The sequence below is a fragment of the Narcine bancroftii genome, unplaced genomic scaffold, assembly GCF_036971445.1.
Source record: "Narcine bancroftii isolate sNarBan1 unplaced genomic scaffold, sNarBan1.hap1 Scaffold_159, whole genome shotgun sequence".
Taxonomy (NCBI): Eukaryota; Metazoa; Chordata; class Chondrichthyes; order Torpediniformes; family Narcinidae; genus Narcine; species Narcine bancroftii.
The window spans coordinates 4,674,583-4,691,575 of record NW_027211894.1 but is presented as its reverse complement, the minus strand read 5'-3'; positions in this window follow the sequence as shown (position 1 = coordinate 4,691,575).

The window sequence follows — 16,993 nt, the reverse complement described above, 5'->3', positions numbered from 1 at the left end:
TTGGGGAATCAGAGGCAGGGAATCAGATATGGGGAAACAGGGGCAGGGAATCAGAGGCGGGGAAACAGAGGCGGGGAATCAGATATGGGGAATCAGAGGTGTGGAATCAGAGGTTGGGAATCAGAGGCAGGGAATAAGAGGCGGGGAAACAGAGGCGGGGAGTCAGATATGGGGAATCAGAGGTGGCGAATCAAAGGCGGTGAAACAGAGATGGGGAATCAGGGCAGGGAATCAGAGGCAGGGAATCAAACACGGGGAATCAGAGCTGGGGAATCAGAGGCGGGGAATTAGAGTTGGGGAATCAGAGGAGGAGAATCAGAGGCGGGGAAACAGAGGCGGGGAATCAGATATGGGGAATCAGAGGTGGGGAATCAGAGGTTGGGAATCAGAGGCAGGGAATCAGAGGTGGGGAATCAGAGGCGGGGAATCAGAGGCAGGGAATCAGATGTGCGGAATCGGAGATGGGGAATCAGAGGCAGGGAATCAGAGGCGGGGAATCAGAGGCGGGGAATCAGAGGCCGGGAATCAGATATGGGGAAACAGAGGTGGGGAATCAGAGGCGGGGAAACAGAGGCGGGGAATCAGATATGGGGAATCAGAGGTGGGGAATCGGAGGTTGGGAATCAGAGGCAGGGAATCAGAGGCTTGGAATCAGATGCATGGAATCAGATGCGGGGAATCAGAGGCGGGGAATCAGAGCTGGGGAATCAGAGGTGGGGAATCAGAGTTGGGGAATCAGAGGCGGGGACTTAGATATTGGGAAACAGAGGTGGGGAATCAGAGGCGGGGAAACAGAGGGGGGTAATCAGAGGCAGGGAATCAGATGTGCGGAATCAGAGATGGGGAATCAGAGGCAGGGAATCAGAATCAGAAGCAGGGAATCAGAGGCCGGGAATCAGAGGCCGGAATCATATGCCGGGAATAAGAGGCCGGGAATCAGAGGTGGGGAATCAGATATGGGGAATTAGAGGTGGGGAATCAGAGGTTGTGAATCAGAGATGGGGAATCAGAGGCGGGGAATCAGAGGCCGGTAATCAGACGCGGGGAATCAGAGGCGGGGAATCAGAGGCGGGGAAACAGAGGCGGGGAATCAGATTTGGGGAATCAGAGGTGGCGAATCAAAGGTGGTGAATCAGAGATGGGGAATCAGAGGCCGGGAATCAGAGGCAGGGAATCAAACACGGGGAATCAGAGGCGGGGAATCAGAGCTGGGGAATCAGAGGCGGGGAATCAGAGTTGGGGAATCAGAGGCGGGGAATCAGATGCAGGGAATCAATATGGGAAATCAGAGGTGGGGAATCAGAGGTTGGGAATCAGAGGAAGGGAATCAGAGGCGAGGAATCAGAGCTGGGGAATCAGAGGCGGGGAATCAGAATTGGGGAATCAGAGATGGGGAATCAGAGATGGGGAATCAGAGGCGGGGAATCAGACGCGGGGAATCAGAGGTGGTGAATCAGAGATGTGGAATCAGAGGCGGGGAATCAGAGGCAGGGAATCAGACGCGGGGAATCAGAGGCGGGGTATCATAGCTGGCGAATCAGAGGCGGGGAATCAGAGGTGGGGAATCAGAGGCGGGGAATCAGATATTGGGAATCAGAGGTGGGGAATCAGAGGCGGGGAAACAGAGGCGGGGAATCAGATATGGGGAATCAGAGGTGGGGAATCAGAGGTTGTGAATCAGAGATGGGGAATCAGAGGCGGGGAATCAGAGGCCGGTAATCAGACGTGGGGAATCAGAGGCGGGGAATCAGACATGGGAAATCAGAGGCGGGGAATCAGAGGTGGGGAATCAGAGGTGGGGAATCAGAGGTTGTGAATCAGAGATGGGGAATCAGAGGCGGGGAATCAGAGGCCGGTAATCAGACGTGGGGAATCAGAGGCGGGGAATCAGACATGGGAAATTAGAGGCAGGGAATCAGAGTTGGGGATTCAGAGGCGGGGAATCAGATATGGGGAAACAGAGGAGGGGAATCAGAGGCGGGGAAACAGAGTCGGGGAATCAGATATAGGGAATCAGAGGTGGGGAATCAGAGGTTGGGAATCAGAGGCTGGGAATCAGAGGCTGGGAATCAGATGCATGGAATCATATGCGGGGAATCAGAGGCGGGGAATCAGAGCTGGGGAATCAGAGGTGGGGAATCAAAGTTGGGGAATAAGAGGCTGGGACTTAGATATGGGGAAACAGAGGCGGGGAATCAGAGGCGGGGAAACAGAGGCGGGGAATCAGATATGGGGAATCAGAGGTGGGGAATCAGAGACAGGGAATTAGATGTGCGGAATCAGAGATGGGGAATCAGAGGCAGGGAATCAGAATCAGAAGCAGGGAATCAGAGGCCGGGAATAAGAGGCCGGAATCAGATGCCGGGAATAAGAGGCCGGAAATCAGAGGTGGGGAATCAGAGTCCGGGAATCAGAGATGCGGAATCAGAGGCGGGGAATGAAATATGGGGAATCAGAGGCGGGGAATCAGAGGCGGGGAAACAGAGGCGGGGAATCAGATATGGGGAATCAGAGGTGTGGAATCAGAGGTTGGGAATCAGAGGTTGGGAATCAGAGGCAGGGAATCAGAGGCTTGGATTCAGTTGCAGGGAATCAGATGCGGGGAATCAGAGGCGGGGAATCAGAGCTGGGGAATCAGAGGTGGGGAATCAGAGTTGGGGAATCAGAGGCGGGGACTTAGATATTGGGAAACAGAGGCGGGGAATCAAAGGCGGGGAAACAGAGGCGGGGAATCAGATATGGGGAATCAGAGGTGGGGAATCAGAGGCAGGGAATCAGAATCAGAAGCAGGGAATCAGAGGCCGGGAATCAGAGGCCGGAATCAGATGCCTGGAATAAGAGGCCGGGAATCAGAGGTGGGGAATCAGAGCCAGCGAATCGGATGTGCGGAATCAGAGATGGGGTATCAGAGGTGGGGAATCAGAGGCGGTGAATCTGAGATGGGGAATCAGAGGTGGGGAATCAGAGTTGGGGAATCAGAGGCGGGGACTTAGATATTGGGAAACAGAGGTGGGGAATCAGAGGCGGGGAAACAGAGGGGGGTAATCAGAGGCAGGGAATCAGATGTGCGGAATCAGATGCATGGAATCAGATGCGGGGAATCAGAGGCGGGGAATCAGAGCTGGGGAATCAGAGGTGGGGAATCAGAGTTGGGGAATCAGAGGCGGGGACTTAGATATTGGGAAACAGAGGTGGGGAATCAGAGGCGGGGAAACAGAGGGGGGTAATCAGAGGCAGGGAATCAGATGTGCGGAATCAGAGATGGGGAATCAGAGGCAGGGAATCAGAATCAGAAGCAGGGAATCAGAGGCCGGGAATCAGAGGCCGGAATCATATGCCGGGAATAAGAGGCCGGGAATCAGAGGTGGGGAATCAGATATGGGGAATTAGAGGTGGGGAATCAGAGGTTGTGAATCAGAGATGGGGAATCAGAGGCGGGGAATCAGAGGCCGGTAATCAGACGCGGGGAATCAGAGGCGGGGAATCAGAGGCGGGGAAACAGAGGCGGGGAATCAGATTTGGGGAATCAGAGGTGGCGAATCAAAGGTGGTGAATCAGAGATGGGGAATCAGAGGCCGGGAATCAGAGGCAGGGAATCAAACACGGGGAATCAGAGGCGGGGAATCAGAGCTGGGGAATCAGAGGCGGGGAATCAGAGTTGGGGAATCAGAGGCGGGGAATCAGATGCAGGGAATCAATATGGGAAATCAGAGTTGGGGAATCAGAGGTTGGGAATCAGAGGAAGGGAATCAGAGGCGAGGAATCAGAGCTGGGGAATCAGAGGCGGGGAATCAGAATTGGGGAATCAGAGATGGGGAATCAGAGATGGGGAATCAGAGGCGGGGAATCAGACGCGGGGAATCAGAGGTGGTGAATCAGAGATGTGGAATCAGAGGCGGGGAATCAGAGGCAGGGAATCAGACGCGGGGAATCAGAGGCGGGGTATCATAGCTGGCGAATCAGAGGCGGGGAATCAGAGGTGGGGAATCAGAGGCGGGGAATCAGATATTGGGAATCAGAGGTGGGGAATCAGAGGCGGGGAAACAGAGGCGGGGAATCAGATATGGGGAATCAGAGGTGGGGAATCAGAGGTTGTGAATCAGAGATGGGGAATCAGAGGCGGGGAATCAGAGGCCGGTAATCAGACGTGGGGAATCAGAGGCGGGGAATCAGACATGGGAAATCAGAGGCGGGGAATCAGAGGTGGGGAATCAGAGGTGGGGAATCAGAGGTTGTGAATCAGAGATGGGGAATCAGAGGCGGGGAATCAGAGGCCGGTAATCAGACGTGGGGAATCAGAGGCGGGGAATCAGACATGGGAAATTAGAGGCAGGGAATCAGAGTTGGGGATTCAGAGGCGGGGAATCAGATATGGGGAAACAGAGGAGGGGAATCAGAGGCGGGGAAACAGAGTCGGGGAATCAGATATAGGGAATCAGAGGTGGGGAATCAGAGGTTGGGAATCAGAGGCTGGGAATCAGAGGCTGGGAATCAGATGCATGGAATCATATGCGGGGAATCAGAGGCGGGGAATCAGAGCTGGGGAATCAGAGGTGGGGAATCAAAGTTGGGGAATAAGAGGCTGGGACTTAGATATGGGGAAACAGAGGCGGGGAATCAGAGGCGGGGAAACAGAGGCGGGGAATCAGATATGGGGAATCAGAGGTGGGGAATCAGAGACAGGGAATTAGATGTGCGGAATCAGAGATGGGGAATCAGAGGCAGGGAATCAGAATCAGAAGCAGGGAATCAGAGGCCGGGAATAAGAGGCCGGAATCAGATGCCGGGAATAAGAGGCCGGAAATCAGAGGTGGGGAATCAGAGTCCGGGAATCAGAGATGCGGAATCAGAGGCGGGGAATGAAATATGGGGAATCAGAGGCGGGGAATCAGAGGCGGGGAAACAGAGGCGGGGAATCAGATATGGGGAATCAGAGGTGTGGAATCAGAGGTTGGGAATCAGAGGTTGGGAATCAGAGGCAGGGAATCAGAGGCTTGGATTCAGTTGCAGGGAATCAGATGCGGGGAATCAGAGGCGGGGAATCAGAGCTGGGGAATCAGAGGTGGGGAATCAGAGTTGGGGAATCAGAGGCGGGGACTTAGATATTGGGAAACAGAGGCGGGGAATCAAAGGCGGGGAAACAGAGGCGGGGAATCAGATATGGGGAATCAGAGGTGGGGAATCAGAGGCAGGGAATCAGAATCAGAAGCAGGGAATCAGAGGCCGGGAATCAGAGGCCGGAATCAGATGCCTGGAATAAGAGGCCGGGAATCAGAGGTGGGGAATCAGAGCCAGCGAATCGGATGTGCGGAATCAGAGATGGGGTATCAGAGGTGGGGAATCAGAGGCGGTGAATCTGAGATGGGGAATCAGTGGCGAGGAATCAGAGGCAGGTTATCAGACACGAGGATTCAGAGGCTGGGAATCAGACGGGGGGAATCAAAGGCGGGGAATGAAGCTGGGGAATCAGTGGCAGGGAATCAGAGTTGGGGATTCAGAGGCGGGGAATCAGATATGGGGAAACAGAGGTGGGGAATCAGAGGCGGGCAAACAGAGGCGGGGAATTAGATATGGGGAATCAGTGGTGGGGAATCAGAGGTGGTGAATCAGAGATGGGGAATCACAGGCGGGGAATCAGAGGCAGGGAATAGAACGCGGTGAATCAGAGGCAGGGAATCAGAGCTGGGGAATCAGAGGCGGGGAATCATAGTTGGGAATCAGAAGCGGGGAATCAGATATGGGGAAACAGAGGCGGGGAATCAGGGGCGGGGAAACAGAGGCAGGGAATCAGATATGGGGAATCGGATGCGGGGAATCAGAGGCGGGAAATTAGAGCTGGGGAATCAGATATGGGGAATCAGAGGTGGGGAATCAGAGGCGTGGAAACAGAGGCGGGGAATCAGATATGGGGAATCAGAGGTGGGGAATCAGAGGCATGTAATCAGATGTGCGGAATCAGAGATGGGGAATCAGAGGCAGGGAATCAGAATCAGAAGCGGGGAGTCAGAGGCCGGGAATCAGAGGCCTGGAATCAGATGCTGGGAGTAAGAGGCCGGGAATCAGAGGTGGGGAATCAGAGTCCGGGAATCAGAGATGGGGATTCAGAGGTTGGGAATGAGATATGGAGAATCAGAGGCGGGGAATCAGAGGCGGGGAAACAGAGGTGGGGAATCAGATATGGGGAATCAGAGGTGGCGAATCAAAGGCGGTGAATCAGAGATGGGGAATCAGAGGCGGGGAATCAGAGGCAGGGAATCAAACACGGGGAATGAGAGGCGAGGAATCAGAGCTGGGGAATCAGAGGCTGGGAATCAAAGTTGGGGAATCAGAGGCAGGAAATCAGATATGGGGAAACAGGGGCGGGGAATCAGAGGCGGGGAAACAGAGGCGGGGAATCAGATATGGGGAATCAGAGGCGGGGAATTAGAGTTGGGGAATCAGAGGCGGGGAATCAGATATGGGGAATCAGAGGCGGGGAATTAGAGTTGGGGAATCAGAGGCGGGGAATCAGAGGCGGGGAAACAGAGGCGGGGAATCAAACACGGGGAATCAGAGGTGGGGAATCAGAGGCAGGAAATCAGATATGGGGAAACAGGGGCGGGGAATCAGAGGCGGGGAAACAGAGGCGGGGAATCAGATATGGGGAATCAGAGGCGGGGAATTAGAGTTGGGGAATCAGAGGCGGGGAATCAGAGGCGGGGAAACAGAGGCGGGGAATCAAACACGGGGAATCAGAGGTGGGGAATCAGAGGTTGGGAATCAGAGGCAGGGAATCAGAGGCGGGGAATCAGAGGCGGGGAATCAGAGGCAGGGAATCAGATGTGCGGAATCGGAGATGGGGAATCAGAGGCAGGGAATCAGAGGCGGGGAATCAGAGGCCGGGAATCAGATATGGGGAAACAGAGGCGGGGAATCAGAGGCATGGAAACAGAGGCTGGGAATCAGATATGGGGAATCAGAGGTGGGGAATCAGAGGTTGGGAATCAGAGGCAGGGAATCAGAGGCTTGGAATCAGATGCAGGGAATCAGATGCGGGGAATCAGAGGCGGGGAATCAGAGCTGGGGAATCAGAGGCCGGAATCATATGCCGGGAATAAGAGGCCGGGAATCAGAGGTGGGGAATCAGATATGGGGAATTAGAGGTGGGGAATCAGAGGTTGTGAATCAGAGATGGGGAATCAGAGGCGGGGAATCAGAGGCCGGTAATCAGACGCGGGGAATCAGAGGCGGGGAATCAGAGGCGGGGAAACAGAGGCGGGGAATCAGATTTGGGGAATCAGAGGTGGCGAATCAAAGGTGGTGAATCAGAGATGGGGAATCAGAGGCCGGGAATCAGAGGCAGGGAATCAAACACGGGGAATCAGAGGCGGGGAATCAGAGCTCGGGAATCAGAGGCGGGGAATCAGAGTTGGGGAATCAGAGGCGGGGAATCAGATGCAGGGAATCAATATGGGAAATCAGAGGTGGGGAATCAGAGGTTGGGAATCAGAGGAAGGGAATCAGAGGCGAGGAATCAGAGCTGGGGAATCAGAGGCGGGGAATCAGAATTGGGGAATCAGAGATGGGGAATCAGAGATGGGGAATCAGAGGCGGGGAATCAGACGCGGGGAATCAGAGGTGGTGAATCAGAGATGTGGAATCAGAGGCGGGGAATCAGAGGCAGGGAATCAGACGCGGGGATTCAGAGGCGGGGAATCATAGCTGGCGAATCAGAGGCGGGGAATCAGAGGTGGGGAATCAGAGGCGGGGAATCAGATATTGGGAATCAGAGGTGGGGAATCAGAGGCGGGGAAACAGAGGCGGGGAATCAGATATGGGGAATCAGAGGTGGGGAATCAGAGGTTGTGAATCAGAGATGGGGAATCAGAGGCGGGGAATCAGAGACCGGTAATCAGACGCGGGGAATCAGAGGCGGGGAATCAGACATGGGAAATTAGAGGCAGGGAATCAGAGTTGGGGATTCAGAGGCGGGGAATCAGATATGGGGAAACAGAGGAGGGGAATCAGAGGCGGGGAAACAGAGTCGGGGAATCAGATATAGGGAATCAGAGGTGGGGAATCAGAGGTTGGGAATCAGAGGCTGGGAATCAGAGGCTGGGAATCAGATGCATGGAATCATATGCGGGGAATCAGAGGCGGGGAATCAGAGCTGGGGAATCAGAGGTGGGGAATCAAAGTTGGGGAATAAGAGGCTGGGACTTAGATATGGGGAAACAGAGGCGGGGAATCAGGGGCGGGGAAACAGAGGCAGGGAATCAGATATGGGGAATCGGATGCGGGGAATCAGAGGCGGGAAATTAGAGCTGGGGAATCAGATATGGGGAATCAGAGGTGGGGAATCAGAGGCGTGGAAACAGAGGCGGGGAATCAGATATGGGGAATCAGAGGTGGGGAATCAGAGGCATGTAATCAGATGTGCGGAATCAGAGATGGGGAATCAGAGGCAGGGAATCAGAATCAGAAGCGGGGAGTCAGAGGCCGGGAATCAGAGGCCTGGAATCAGATGCTGGGAGTAAGAGGCCGGGAATCAGAGGTGGGGAATCAGAGTCCGGGAATCAGAGATGGGGATTCAGAGGCGGGGAATGAGATATGGAGAATCAGAGGCGGGGAATCAGAGGCGGGGAAACAGAGGTGGGGAATCAGATATGGGGAATCAGAGGTGGCGAATCAAAGGCGGTGAATCAGAGATGGGAAATCAGAGGCGGGGAATCAGAGGCAGGGAATCAAACACGGGGAATGAGAGGCGAGGAATCAGAGCTGGGGAATCAGAGGCTGGGAATCAAAGTTGGGGAATCAGAGGCAGGGAATCAGATATGGGGAAACAGGGGCGGGGAATCAGAGGCGGGGAAACAGAGGCGGGGAATCAGAGGCAGGGAATCAGAGACGGGGAATCAGAGGCCGGGAATCAGATATGGGGAAACAGAGGCGGGGAATCAGAGGCATGGAAACAGAGGCTGGGAATCAGATATGGGGAATCAGAGGTGGGGAATCAGAGGTTGGGAATCAGAGGCAGGGAATCAGAGGCTTGGAATCAGATGCAGGGAATCAGATGCGGGGAATCAGAGGCGGGGAATCAGAGCTGGGGAATCAGAGGCCGGAATCATATGCCGGGAATAAGAGGCCGGGAATCAGAGGTGGGGAATCAGATATAGGGAATTAGAGGTGGGGAATCAGAGGTTGTGAATCAGAGATGGGGAATCAGAGGCGGGGAATCAGAGGCCGGTAATCAGACGCGGGGAGTCAGAGGCGGGGAATCAGAGGCGGGGAAACAGAGGCGGGGAATCAGATTTGGGGAATCAGAGGTGGCGAATCAAAGGTGGTGAATCAGAGATGGGGAATCAGAGGCCGGGAATCAGAGGCAGGGAATCAAACACGGGGAATCAGAGGCGGGGAATCAGAGCTGGGGAATCAGAGGCGGGGAATCAGAGTTGGGGAATCAGAGGCGGGGAATCAGATGCAGGGAATCAATATGGGAAATCAGAGGTTGGGAATCAGAGGAAGGGAATCAGAGGCGAGGAATCAGAGCTGGGGAATCAGAGGCGGGGAATCAGAATTGGGGAATCTGAGATGGGGAATCAGAGATGGGGAATCAGAGGCAGGGAATCAGAGGCTTGGATTCAGTTGCAGGGAATCAGATGCGGGGAATCAGAGGCGGGGAATCAGAGGCCGGGAATCAGAGGCAGGGAATCAAACACGGGGAATCAGAGGCGGGGAATCAGAGCTGGGGAATCAGAGGCGGGGAATCAGAGTTGGGGAATCAGAGGCGGGGAATCAGATGCAGGGAAACTGAGGCGGGGAATCAGATATGGGGAATCAGAGGTGTGGAATCAGAGGTTGGGAATCAGAGGTTGGGAATCAGAGGCAGGGAATCAGAGGCTTGGATTCAGTTGCAGGGAATCAGATGCGGGGAATCAGAGATGGGGAATCAGAGGCCGGGAATCAGAGGCAGGGAATCAAACACGGGGAATCAGAGGCGGGGAATCAGAGCTGGGGAATCAGAGGCGGGGAATCAGAGTTGGGGAATCAGAGGCGGGGAATCAGATGCAGGGAATCAATATGGGAAATCAGAGGTGGGGAATCAGAGGTTGGGAATCAGAGGAAGGGAATCAGAGGCGAGGAATCAGAGCTGGGGAATCAGAGGCGGGGAATCAGAATTGGGGAATCAGAGATGGGGAATCAGAGATGGGGAATCAGAGGCGGGGAATCAGACGCGGGGAATCAGAGGTGGTGAATCAGAGATGTGGAATCAGAGGCGGGGAATCAGAGGCAGGGAATCAGATGTGCGGAATCAGAGATGGGGAATCAGAGGCAGGGAATCAGAATCAGAAGCGGGGAGTCAGAGGCCGGGAATCAGAGGCCTGGAATCAGATGCTGGGAGTAAGAGGCCGCGAATCAGAGGTGGGGAATCAGAGTCCGGGAATCAGAGATGGGGATTCAGAGGCGGGGAATGAGATATGGAGAATCAGAGGCGGGGAATCAGAGGCGGGGAAACAGAGGTGGGGAATCAGATATGGGGAATCAGAGGTGGCGAATCAAAGGCGGTGAATCAGAGATGGGAAATCAGAGGCGGGGAATCAGAGGCAGGGAATCAAACACGGGGAATGAGAGGCGAGGAATCAGAGCTGGGGAATCAGAGGCTGGGAATCAAAGTTGGGGAATCAGAGGCAGGGAATCAGATATGGGGAAACAGGGGCGGGGAATCAGAGGCGGGGAAACAGAGGCGGGGAATCAGAGGCAGGGAATCAGAGACGGGGAATCAGAGGCCGGGAATCAGATATGGGGAAACAGAGGCGGGGAATCAGAGGCATGGAAACAGAGGCTGGGAATCAGATATGGGGAATCAGAGGTGGGGAATCAGAGGTTGGGAATCAGAGGCAGGGAATCAGAGGCTTGGAATCAGATGCAGGGAATCAGATGCGGGGAATCAGAGGCGGGGAATCAGAGCTGGGGAATCAGAGGCCGGAATCATATGCCGGGAATAAGAGGCCGGGAATCAGAGGTGGGGAATCAGATATGGGGAATTAGAGGTGGGGAATCAGAGGTTGTGAATCAGAGATGGGGAATCAGAGGCGGGGAATCAGAGGCCGGTAATCAGACGCGGGGAATCAGAGGCGGGGAATCAGAGGCGGGGAAACAGAGGCGGGGAATCAGATTTGGGGAATCAGAGGTGGCGAATCAAAGGTGGTGAATCAGAGATGGGGAATCAGAGGCCGGGAATCAGAGGCAGGGAATCAAACACGGGGAATCAGAGGCGGGGAATCAGAGCTGGGGAATCAGAGGCGGGGAATCAGAGTTGGGGAATCAGAGGCGGGGAATCAGATGCAGGGAATCAATATGGGAAATCAGAGGTTGGGAATCAGAGGAAGGGAATCAGAGGCGAGGAATCAGAGCTGGGGAATCAGAGGCGGGGAATCAGAATTGGGGAATCAGAGATGGGGAATCAGAGATGGGGAATCAGAGGCGGGGAATCAGACGCGGGGAATCAGAGGTGGTGAATCAGAGATGTGGAATCAGAGGCGGGGAATCAGAGGCAGGGAATCAGACGCGGGGAATCAGAGGCGGGGAATCATAGCTGGCGAATCAGAGGCGGGGAATCAGAGGCCGGGAATAAGAGGCCGGAATCAGATGCCGGGAATAAGAGGCCGGAAATCAGAGGTGGGGAATCAGAGTCCGGGAATCAGAGATGCGGAATCAGAGGCGGGGAATGAAATATGGGGAATCAGAGGCGGGGAATCAGAGGCGGGGAAACAGAGGCGGGGAATCAGATATGGGGAATCAGAGGTGTGGAATCAGAGGTTGGGAATCAGAGGTTGGGAATCAGAGGCAGGGAATCAGAGGCTTGGATTCAGTTGCAGGGAATCAGATGCGGGGAATCAGAGGCGGGGAATCAGAGGCCGGGAATCAGAGGCAGGGAATCAAACACGGGGAATCAGAGGCGGGGAATCAGAGCTGGGGAATCAGAGGCGGGGAATCAGAGTTGGGGAATCAGAGGCGGGGAATCAGATGCAGGGAAACAGAGGCGGGGAATCAGATATGGGGAATCAGAGGTGTGGAATCAGAGGTTGGGAATCAGAGGTTGGGAATCAGAGGCAGGGAATCAGAGGCTTGGATTCAGTTGCAGGGAATCAGATGCGGGGAATCAGAGATGGGGAATCAGAGGCCGGGAATCAGAGGCAGGGAATCAAACACGGGGAATCAGAGGCGGGGAATCAGAGCTGGGGAATCAGAGGCGGGGAATCAGAGTTGGGGAATCAGAGGCGGGGAATCAGATGCAGGGAATCAATATGGGAAATCAGAGGTGGGGAATCAGAGGTTGGGAATCAGAGGAAGGGAATCAGAGGCGAGGAATCAGAGCTGGGGAATCAGAGGCGGGGAATCAGAATTGGGGAATCAGAGATGGGGAATCAGAGATGGGGAATCAGAGGCGGGGAATCAGACGCGGGGAATCAGAGGTGGTGAATCAGAGATGTGGAATCAGAGGCGGGGAATCAGAGGCAGGGAATCAGACGCGGGGAATCAGAGGCGGGGAATCATAGCTGGCGAATCAGAGGCGGGGAATCAGAGGTGGGGAATCAGAGGCGGGGAATCAGATATTGGGAATCAGAGGTGGGGAATCAGAGGCGGGGAAACAGAGGCGGGGAATCAGATATGGGGAATCAGAGGTGGGGAATCAGAGGTTGTGAATCAGAGATGGGGAATCAGAGGCGGGGAATCAGAGGCCGGTAATCAGACGCGGGGAATCAGAGGCGGGGAATCAGACATGGGAAATTAGAGGCAGGGAATCAGAGTTGGGGATTCAGAGGCGGGGAATCAGATATGGGGAAACAGAGGAGGGGAATCAGAGGCGGGGAAACAGAGTCGGGGAATCAGATATAGGGAATCAGAGGTGGGGAATCAGAGGTTGGGAATCAGAGGCTGGGAATCAGAGGCTGGGAATCAGATGCATGGAATCATATGCGGGGAATCAGAGGCGGGGAATCAGAGCTGGGGAATCAGAGGTGGGGAATCAAAGTTGGGGAATAAGAGGCTGGGACTTAGATATGGGGAAACAGAGGCGGGGAATCAGAGGCGGGGAAACAGAGGCGGGGAATCAGATATGGGGAATCAGAGGTGGGGAATCAGAGGCAGGGAATTAGATGTGCGGAATCAGAGATGGGGAATCAGAGGCAGGGAATCAGAATCAGAAGCAGGGAATCAGAGGCCGGGAATAAGAGGCCGGAATCAGATGCCGGGAATAAGAGGCCGGAAATCAGAGGTGGGGAATCAGAGTCCGGGAATCAGAGATGCGGAATCAGAGGCGGGGAATGAAATATGGGGAATCAGAGGCGGGGAATCAGAGGCGGGGAAACAGAGGCGGGGAATCAGATATGGGGAATCAGAGGTGTGGAATCAGAGGTTGGGAATCAGAGGTTGGGAATCAGAGGCAGGGAATCAGAGGCTTGGATTCAGTTGCAGGGAATCAGATGCGGGGAATCAGAGGCGGGGAATCAGAGCTGGGGAATCAGAGGTGGGGAATCAGAGTTGGGGAATCAGAGGCGGGGACTTAGATATTGGGAAACAGAGGCGGGGAATCAAAGGCGGGAAAACAGAGGCGGGGAATCAGATATGGGGAATCAGAGGTGGGGAATCAGAGGCAGGGAATCAGAATCAGAAGCAGGGAATCAGAGGCCGGGAATCAGAGGCCGGAATCAGATGCCGGGAATAAGAGGCCGGGAATCAGAGGTGGGGAATCAGAGCCAGCGAATCGGATGTGCGGAATCAGAGATGGGGTATCAGAGGTGGGGAATCAGAGGCGGTGAATCTGAGATGGGGAATCAGTGGCGAGGAATCAGAGGCAGGTTATCAGACACGAGGATTCAGAGGCTGGGAATCAGACGGGGGGAATCAAAGGCGGGGAATGAAGCTGGGGAATCAGTGGCAGGGAATCAGAGTTGGGGATTCAGAGGCGGGGAATCAGATATGGGGAAACAGAGGTGGGGAATCAGAGGCGGGCAAACAGAGGCGGGGAATTAGATATGGGGAATCAGTGGTGGGGAATCAGAGGTGGTGAATCAGAGATGGGGAATCACAGGCGGGGAATCAGAGGCAGGGAATAGAACGCAGGGGATTCAGAGGCAGGGAATCAGAGCTGGGGAATCAGAGGCGGGGAATCATAGTTGGGAATCAGAAGCGGGGAATCAGATATGGGGAAACAGAGGCGGGGAATCAGGGGCGGGGAAACAGAGGCAGGGAATCAGATATGGGGAATCGGATGCTGGGAATCAGAGGCGGGAAATTAGAGCTGGGGAATCAGATATGGGGAATCAGAGGTGGGGAATCAGAGGCGTGGAAACAGAGGCGGGGAATCAGATATGGGGAATCAGAGGTGGGGAATCAGAGGCATGTAATCAGATGTGCGGAATCAGAGATGGGGAATCAGAGGCAGGGAATCAGAATCAGAAGCGGGGAGTCAGAGGCCGGGAATCAGAGGCCTGGAATCAGATGCTGGGAGTAAGAGGCCGGGAATCAGAGGTGGGGAATCAGAGTCCGGGAATCAGAGATGGGGATTCAGAGGCGGGGAATGAGATATGGAGAATCAGAGGCGGGGAATCAGAGGCGGGGAAACAGAGGTGGGGAATCAGATATGGGGAATCAGAGGTGGCGAATCAAAGGCGGTGAATCAGAGATGGGGAATCAGAGGCGGGGAATCAGAGGCAGGGAATCAAACACGGGGAATGAGAGGCGAGGAATCAGAGCTGGGGAATCAGAGGCTGGGAATCAAAGTTGGGGAATCAGAGGCAGGGAATCAGATATGGGGAAACAGGGGCGGGGAATCAGAGGCGGGGAAACAGAGGCGGGGAATCAGATATGGGGAATCAGAGGCGGGGAATTAGAGTTGGGGAATCAGAGGCGGGGAATCAGAGGCGGGGAAACAGAGGCGGGGAATCAAACACGGGGAATCAGAGGTGGGGAATCAGAGGTTGGGAATCAGAGGCAGGGAATCAGAGGCGGGGAATCAGAGGCGGGGAATCAGAGGCAGGGAATCAGATGTGCGGAATCGGAGATGGGGAATCAGAGGCAGGGAATCAGAGGCGGGGAATCAGAGGCCGGGAATCAGATATGGGGAAACAGAGGCGGGGATTCAGAGGCGGGGAAACAGAGGCTGGGAATCAGATATGGGGAATCAGAGGTGGGGAATCAGAGGTTGGGAATCAGAGGCAGGGAATCAGAGGCTTGGAATCAGATGCAGGGAATCAGATGCGGGGAATCAGAGGCGGGGAATCAGAGCTGGGGAATCAGAGGCGGGGACTTAGATATTGGGAAACAGAGGCGGGGAATCAGAGGCGGGGAAACAGAGGCGGGGAATCAGATATGGGGAATCAGAGATGGGGAATCAGAGGCAGGGAATCAGATGTGCGGAATCAGAGATGGGGAATCAAAGGCAGGGAATCAGAATCAGAAGCAGGGAATCAGATGCCGGGAATCAGAGGCCGGAATCAGATGCCGGGAATAAGAGGCCGGAAATCAGAGGTGGGGAATCAGAGTCCGGGAACCAGAGATGGGGATTCAGAGGCGGGGAATGAGATATGGGGAATAAGAGGCGGGGAATCAGAGGCGGGGAAACAGAGGCGGGGAATCAGATATGGCGAATCAGAGGTGGCGAATCAAAGGCGGTGAATCAGAGATGAGGAATCAGAGGCCGGGAATCAGAGGCAGGGAATCAAACACGGGGAATCAGAGGAGGGGAATCAGAATTGGGGAATCAGAGATGGGGAATCAGAGATGGGGAATCAGAGGCAGGGAATCAGATGCGGGGAATCAGAGGTGGTGAATCAGAGATGTGGAATCAGAGGCGGGGAATCAGAGGCAGGGAATCAGACGCGGGGAATAAGAGGCGGGGAATCATAGCTGGCGAATCAGAGGCGGGGAATCAGAGGTGGGGAATCAGAGGCGGGGAATCAGATATTGGGAATCAGAGGTGGGGAATCAGAGGCGGTGAAACAGAGGCGGGGAATCAGATATGGGGTATTAGAGGTGGGGAATCAGAGGTTGTGAATCAGAGATGGGGAATCAGAGGCGGGGAATCAGAGGCTGGTAATTAGACGCGGGGAATCAGAGGCGGGGAATCAGAGCTGGGAAATTAGAGGCGGGGAATCAGATATGGGGAAACAGAGGCGGGGAATCAGAGGCGGGCAAATAGAGGCGGGGATCAGATATGGGGAAACAGAGGCGGGGAATCAGAGGCGGGGAGACAGAGGCGGGGAATCAGATATGGGGATCAGAGGTGGGGAATCAGAGGTTGGGAATCAGAGGCTGGGAATCAGAGGCTGGGAATCAGATGCATGGAATAAGATGCGGGGAATCAGAGGCGGGGAATCAGAGCTGGGGAATCAGAGGTGGGGAATCAAAGTTGGGGAATCAGAGGCGGGGACTTAGATATGGGGAAACAGAGGCGGGGAATCAGAGGCAGGGAATAGAACGCGGGGAATCAGAGGCAGGGAATCAGAGCTGGGGAATCAGAGGCGGGGAATCATAGTTGGGAATCAGAGGCAGGGAATCAGATATGGGGAAACAGAGGCGGGGAATCAGGGGCGGGGAAACAGAGGCGGGGAATCAGATATGGGGAATCGGATGCGGGGAATCAGAGGCGGGAAATCAGAGCTGGGGAATCAGATATGGGGAATCAGAGGTGGGGAATCAGAGGCGTGCAAACAGAGGCGGGGAATCAGATATGGGGAATCATAGGTGGGGAATCAGAGGCATGTAATCAGATGTGCGGAATCAGAGATGGGGAATCAGAGGCAGGGAATCAGAATCAGAAGCGGGGAGTCAGAGGCCGGGAATCAGAGACCTGGAATCAGATGCTGGGAGTAAGAGGCCGGGAATCAGAGGTGGGGAATCAGAGTCCGGGAATCAGAGATGGGGATTCAGAGGCGGGGAATGAGATATGGAGAATCAGAGGCGGGGAATCAGAGGCGGGGAAACAGAGGTGGGGAATCAGATATGGGGAATC